This window comes from Antedon bifida, chromosome 6, assembly GCF_963402885.1.
Source record: "Antedon bifida chromosome 6, ecAntBifi1.1, whole genome shotgun sequence".
Taxonomy (NCBI): domain Eukaryota; kingdom Metazoa; phylum Echinodermata; class Crinoidea; order Comatulida; family Antedonidae; genus Antedon; species Antedon bifida.
This window is the reverse complement of record NC_136231.1, coordinates 10,609,433-10,617,290: the sequence shown is the minus strand read 5'-3', so window position 1 is coordinate 10,617,290 and position 7,858 is coordinate 10,609,433. Positions and strand designations below refer to the sequence as shown.

The window sequence follows — 7,858 nt, the reverse complement described above, 5'->3', positions numbered from 1 at the left end:
ACCCAGGACCCTTAGAGTGGTAGCCAAGCATCATAACCACCAAGCCACAACTCCACTCCATATTAGTATCATGCGGTATGTAATGCCAAGGCAGTTGATTCAATGGGTTGAAACTTGGAATAGTAACCTTAATAAATATATGAATCTAACATAAATATATAACAAAATACATTATAAATTTTGAATAAATTGATAATAAAATAATAATAGTTTTCAATATTCTAGCTTAGGTATTATACATTTAACGGGAATATTGCTTATTTAAGTAATTTTCAAATAATCATTTAGGCATAATTATCATTTCATTTATGGTGTAGAATATAAATAATACAAGAAATGATGAATAAATGTTCTTTCTTTAGGCTAGGGGGAGACTTTAATTTTTATTGTTATTTATTTAAATTCAAAATCTTCTTCAGAGAGTTAAGCTGAATCGGTGAAGCATGATTATTAGGCCTAGTATTAGCCAATTTGTTTTGTTTATTTAAAACACTTATCTTCATCACACAAATCAACCATATTTGAATTTGCCGTATGCTCTTCATGTTTATACCAGTGAGATATTGATTCCAGTTTTATTACCCAATGGAACCATATGTCGATACAACAAGTATATTTGTCATGGATTTTTTAATTAATCTATTAAACATACTACAGTACAAAAATTGAATATTTTATTGAGTTGTTCCCAGAGAAACGTGTAACAGTTCTGCATTTGTCTTTATATTCTGATTTGTTCACTTTCTCGAGTTTACAAGTTAGTTTAAAGAAGTGTTTTTAATATTAATAGGTCAAATTAAATTATTTAAAAACAATCATTTTTCCATGTTTTATATTGTAGAATTTATCAATTTGATTGTATGTTATTATTTTAACTATTTTCAGATGCAAATTATTAAAATCATGACAAAATACCATTTACCATGGTTATAGAATAGAAGGGTATCTTTTTATAATGAAAAAATTAAATGAAGAAATGGTGTAAAACTAAATAGATTATGTTAATACAACCTAGACAACGATATATTTATGTACTTCAGCGGAAACAATAGACCAACAAACATTGAAATATCACAATTTGTACTTTCAATCAACCATTACTATAGCCATATCACCACATTTCTCAGTATCACCGTCGATACAATTTGGAATTTTGAAAAAAAACATACAAATAAAGTTTCTTTAATCATCGGTTCCATAATGTCAAACGAAAATCTTTCAATAATTTCTACTTTCTCGTGGTGTTTCACACTTTTATTTTAAAATACCAAGCACAGTTATGATTTTGTCAATATAAGTCAAAGATGCTCTCCGGGTGGAATGGCATCCTGCGATGATAGCGCGTCTTATTGTAATCAGTCAGTTTATATTTGTTAATTTGCACGTAATTATGTTATTTTCTATGAAGCAGAGATTCGAAATAAAAGATTGAATAAAACTATCGAATATTCATGCAGTTTTCGTACGTTGTATGGTCTAATAGTCGCCAGGTCTCTAAGGAATAAGTAAAATAAATGTATTATCATTTTAGAACTTTAATAGTAGAGACAATCCGAAACCAGGACGAGGTACTTAAACCCGGTCACAATTTGCAGAAACTCTATAAATTATTAAATAATAAAAACGAAACGCTAAGCCGACAATACACAATACAATAATGATGAATAGCTGTTAACGTTTTCCAGAAATTGAAATGTATTTCCGTGGCTAAAATCGTCCGTTTTTTTTATTTAGCCATGCCTATTGAATGACAGTTTAGTTGAGAAAGGGCTTTACAAAAAGCTACATTTGAGTAATTGACAAAACGTGTTTTTGTTTTTCATTACAAAAGTTCATGTAGGCCAAGTATTTTATTTTCAAATGAATATATTTCAAAAGTACATTATTAAAAAATATCTGATATAATTTTCAATTATTATTTTTAGTCGCGTGCAACGCGAATCTACAGCTCACTATGTCTGTCGGTTGGTCGGTAAATACTAACTTGTTTTATTTTGGGGGGTAAAATTGCAGATAAAGCCTTTTCTCAAATTATTTGTACTTAAAAATGGCGGGAAATACTTTGAAAACAGGGTTTTTTATGACAATTTATCAAAACATTTTTATTATAACTGTAATTTAGATTAGGTAATTTGTAACAAAATTACAAAATATATGAAAAAGGCTTTTCTCCTAAGAGCATTAATCTGCCTCATTATATATTCATCATACTGTAATCTGATTGGTCAATTAGGGTAGTTGAGGCTTTAGTCAAATTATTTCTATAGGTGTTTTTGTAGATAAGCCCCAATAATAATAATAATTATTATAAATTTCATATTTATAGACATATTTTGGGATAACTGGTCAATTTAAGTGATAGTGTATATAGTCTGGGAGCCCAGAAGGTTTTAATTAGCAATTTGAGTACAAAAGGTTTGAGGTGTGGAGTATGTAGATATGGTCTATGGGACTTAGAAATGGCAATTCTTAAGTGACGGGTCCTGCTCAATTTTAAGGGGAACCACCCACCTTACCCCTAAAATTGGATTTAATTAGCATATCGAGTACATGGACCAAACCAATTCTAAAATGTTCAAAAGCCATAATTCTTAAGTGATTCTTTTCCTGTGCTAAATTTACTTAAGAACGCCTTTAATTCGTGCTAATTAGACATTTAATTAGCAATTTGAGTACATCAACGAAATTCACATCAAATACTTACGAACATACTGATTAAGGATTCATCATTCTTAAGTTTAATATCCGGGACCAAAGCCACTTAAGAATAGGTCAAAGGTCAAAATTATTAAACTAAATTTTAATTAATATTTTAAGTACATCGACTATAGCTACCGCTTGATATAGCTTCTGAATTAGTACACTAAATCTTATAACCAACGATATTTTCCTTTTACATATTGAACATTATTATTATTTTTTGAAAATGTATTGAAATTCAATCTTACTTCGGGAAGCAATGAATAAATGAATTTTATTTTGGACCAATATCAATTACTATGAACTTATACTGAACAATTTCTAGAAAAAAGTCCTAAATCCATGTTTTACGATCTGCTATATGTAGTCTAATTACAATAATTTTATACAATATAAGTTTTCTTCACAAAAAACACCCCCACAAAGTCAATGTGTGCGTACAAAAGTCATAATAATAGTTTTTGAAGGCGGTCAGGTGAAATGTCATTTGTGCAAATTGAAAGTATGAGTAACTACGACGCAGATATGATGCAATAATCGCTCACACGAACCTGAATTGGATTATCTATGTATAACTAAAGCGAAATCTCTCATTAAGGTCTGTAATTACGTTGAAACAAAATATTGACAAAATATGATGTTTCTCACACGCTTTTCCAAATGAATACTAATTTATATTTGAACGGATAATGATTTTGGACATTAAACCTTTTCATTTCCAAACAAAATTGATAGCAATTACAATTCTAGGCCTAGTATAAAATACATTGATCCATAAATAGAAATATGTAAATAGAACACGTCTCACAAGTAACTTCAGAAGATCGTAGCGTCACAGAATCTATAATATTTTATAGGAATTGAATTTATGTATTATTTGAATTTTAAAAACTCGATGTTCATGAAAACATTTCCACATTTACTACAGCCTAGTAAACTGGTTCTAAAATATACATTATTTAATTATCGGTGGTGGGAGTTGTCGATATGCAAATTAAATATTTCTATATTAGGCCTACTTGTTATATGGTCACCTTTCAATATCAAATTTCAATTAATCTGTGGTATTCGAGACTGTCCGATCATACATATACTTGTTCATAGAAACATTAAAAGCCTGTGAGTAATACTAAGTTATATAATATAATATATTGTATTTTTATTGGCATATTAATAATATATTTTTATCCACACTTAAATTTAGACAATACGGTACGCAACGATTCAAATTTCACTTGCGATAGAATCCACAATATGGACGCCACACATTTTACGATCTTTACCTTTTGTATGTATGACAACATAACCTTAGGCTTTGAAATATGAATGGATGTTTTGGAAAAACCAACAAATATTTACATTATACGTCACTCCCGATGATATAATATTAATTAATTTAGAAATGATAAATAAAATATGAGGAAATTTGTGGGAAGGAGAAAAAGCCGACTAGGCCTAAATACTTGATATGTTACAGGTATTATTTCCATGGTATTGTTTAAATTGAACAGTTGAAGAGTCGCTATCCAATTTAAAACAGACTTTCGCCAAATTCTGTCTTTGTTTTTCATCGTGATTTCCGTTACAAGTTTTTACTCGCGTGCAAACGCGACTCTACAGCTCACTCTGTCGGTAAACACTAACTCAAATTTGCGCACGCGACTACAGCCATGTATATGGCCTTGTTAATTTACCAAATACGTTAAATGAATTATTGTACTTGTGTTTTAAACCGATGTGCTTCTATCACAGTGTTTGAAAGCATGATACACGGAGAAAAGAAATAATGTTATTTCGTATCGTCAGGGAAGAGTTCCCTGGTATCGTGTAGTCTTTCAAGCGTCGTCGGAGCAATTCGCAGAAAGTTTCAATTACAATATTATTAAAGATTTACAGCCAGCTAAATCATTATGGTTGGTCGTTGGTCGCGTCGGCAACAAAAGACATTGGTAATATTGATGAAAATTAATTGTCATTTTATACTGTAGTAGGCCTACCTTTAAGAGAGGCATGTACCTTAAAAGATCAATGAATATTTAAAATATTGCAATGTTTTTAAATGCATTTCCATCTTTCATAGTGTGCTGATACAGATATACATATACCATGAATGTGGAAGAACAAAATGTGTGTTCTAATCAATTCTCTGATACTAGAGGGTGAGCTCGCTTCGCTCGCTCCCCCTCTAGGAAGTGTAGACGATGGTTCTCGGAATGATAATGTTCTCCTTGTACGTTTTCTGTCGGTTACCATTATTGAAAATGCTTGACATTCGTAAAACTAAACTACTTTGTTTCACAGTGTTTTAGATGATTAATAACATTTTAAAGTATAGTTTTTATTGTTTGGTAGGGCCCTTTGGGGAGGCGGAGTTCATTTGATGGAGGTGCTTATTCGAGGGATATATGTTAAATTTTTTAGTTTTAATAATATGGTAACATTTATAATCAAATGAAATCCTCTAATAGATATGAAAAGTGGTAAAAAAGAATAACAAATGCTTGGTAAATTGTAGATAACAGTGCGATGAATTCTACTACAAATAGTATAATTGTGTTATTATAAATGTGGATGGACGTTTATTAGATAGTTGGGTTGGAAGTGGGGGGGGGGGGGGGAGATTATTATTCAAAGTGATGTTTTATTGGAGAGGCGTTTATTCAAATAAATACCATCCTAATAATTATTAATACATTATTTAATTTAAACATCTTTTGAAACTAACTGCCGTGACAGAGTGGGCCCAAGAAAGAAGACATTACGGCTTGCAACATGGGCAGACATCTCGGTCCTAACGGGACACAGGAAGATAGCCTACAGTTATTCCTGCCAGCTTACTCAATAAAACTCAGCTATCAGGATTTCACTCGATTTTAAACAAAATGTCTTATCATCAAATCTCCCTATGTAATTTTATAATACTATTCCCCACAATATATTCCGATTCTTTATGGCGTATATTTAATTTGATCTTTATTAATTTGCAGATAATTTCTATTTTGTAACTACTGTACCTTCACACACGCGCGGTATGTTTTAAAATAAACAAAAAACTGAAATGCCTATGACTAATGGCCAACTTAAGCTCCAGTCCTACTATCTGATTTTTTTTTCGTCTTCCAAAGGGACACTGTATTGATTGATGGAAAGTGCATGTTTCCAGTCACCTTTAGGGTCAAGTCTATTATTTTAACTGCTCCCTTGTGTATAAAAGAGAGACAATAGTTGAAACCAGGTTGTTGCAAGGTGAACTTATCGTAAACCCGAAAATTACTTTGACCGCGAAGAATTGAAATTGAGTTGAAAATCTACTGTTGAAATCATAAATTTTGTTAAAATACTCTTTATAATATCTTCCTAAGATAGAAATATGGAACAATAGCGTCGAACTGAACACTAATGTTATCAAATCTATGTTTCGCGGTACATCCGAGATAGATAAGGTAGGTATCCAAGGCGGAGATTTGTACCTAAGTTTTTGCATTGTGCTCGCCTATGTCAGAATTAACCATAATTTATATATAGATAATGAGTACTGAAGTAATAGTAATAATGTATTCATTTATATGTAGATAATAATTAATAGCATAATCAACATTTCAATTGCAGTCTTTAAATTATGAATAAAAGAATAGTAGGCCTATAGCTTCAAGAATGGTCGATTGTTGAGTGCAGAGGCCGATCGAAGAAGTGAACTTAAACTGATGAGTCAGTATTGATAATGCTTTGATAAAGCGGCACGGACAATTTGTTGCGACTACAATGTGCTATGTTAAGCAGTAGTCTGTGACGGGTTAATATGCGTTACATTGCAATTCAAAATGGCAAAATAATCGTGTAGTAAATATTACTAATCTATTCTAGATCCAGATCACTGCGTAAAACTATGGTGCTTCTATTTTGAATAATATCATAATTATAATGCGAAATTTTAGATTGAAGGTTATATTGCACGCTCAGGTTTTGAACATTTTATAGAATTCAAGTGAATAATTACCAGATCAAAATCCAAACCTTTATAATTAATTTCTTTCAACAAATGTTCCCAATTTCGCAATTTATTAACTAATAACAAACTCATTAAATTATACTTATACAGAATAAATGACTTGTGCATACAATTCATTATAAAAGCTTAACATAATTTCTATTAAATAACATGGTTATTTTATACAAAATTATTTTGTCCACACAAACCACAATGGTTCACTAGAATTCAATGAAGATTTTTATACTGTATACACTATTAAGTTATTTTACTATAGATTGTTTTAATAATAAATTTATATTGTGCATTTAACCCAGTATCATTGTAAGGAGAATAATAAATAAATAAAAATGGCTAATCAACACATACGCCCACATACAATTAAGAAAATGGGGTTTTTTTCGGGGACAGAAATAATTAAATGATATTAGTTATATAAGCCTTTATTTTAAAATGCTGCAATCAGCACCTTGATATCTCCATTGGTTTTGCAATAGACATGTATACAACTATTCAAGCTCAGAAAGCAGCAAGCAAATTACTGTATGTGTTTTCAAACCCTGTATTAATAGAATAGAACATCGATGAAATGTTCTATACACTACTTTAAACATGTCTTTACTCTATTTTGATATATGAAATGAAAATGATATTGGCAGCATGCAATATTTGAAGACAAGGTTCACTTGGATCAAAATGGACATGATCGATTGTTTAAGTAAACACAGCATGGTTTTAAAAGTAAAACCCGCATGATTTTAATTGAACATCTAAATACAGTATGCACATGAAATTTCAATTGCTCTCTTGCACTTGCACAAATTAACCGTTTATTTTAAAATGGATTAAAAATATCAAGACCGCGTTGCTGCTCAATTTGTGCTCCGAAATAACCGGTTATATCAGTGGGTGGTCGTTGACAAAAATAGTTAGAATTACCCAAAATGCAATTGGTCCTGGCGGTTAATTCAAACCTTACTGCCGTGTAGTTCACTCGGGGTCAGCAGCTGTCAATCAAATAACCATTATTTTGTGTTGCAGCTAAAAGTTGCCCAGCGATAACCGGTTAAATGGCGTTCTAACACAGAATTGAATGGGTGTTTTTAACCGGTTGTTTTGCGCTGCCTTTTAACCAGTTACCACAAGTTTGTCCTGTTTCTGCTCCCAAGG

General features: G+C 31.1%; 1 protein-coding gene across 1 annotated transcript in view; it reads left to right on the top strand.

Annotated features, from left to right (window-relative positions):
- LOC144845548 (peroxisomal multifunctional enzyme type 2-like) overlaps positions 1-7,858 on the top strand; it is a 254,730-nt gene that overhangs the window by 119,876 nt on the left and 126,996 nt on the right. The window lies entirely within an intron of this gene.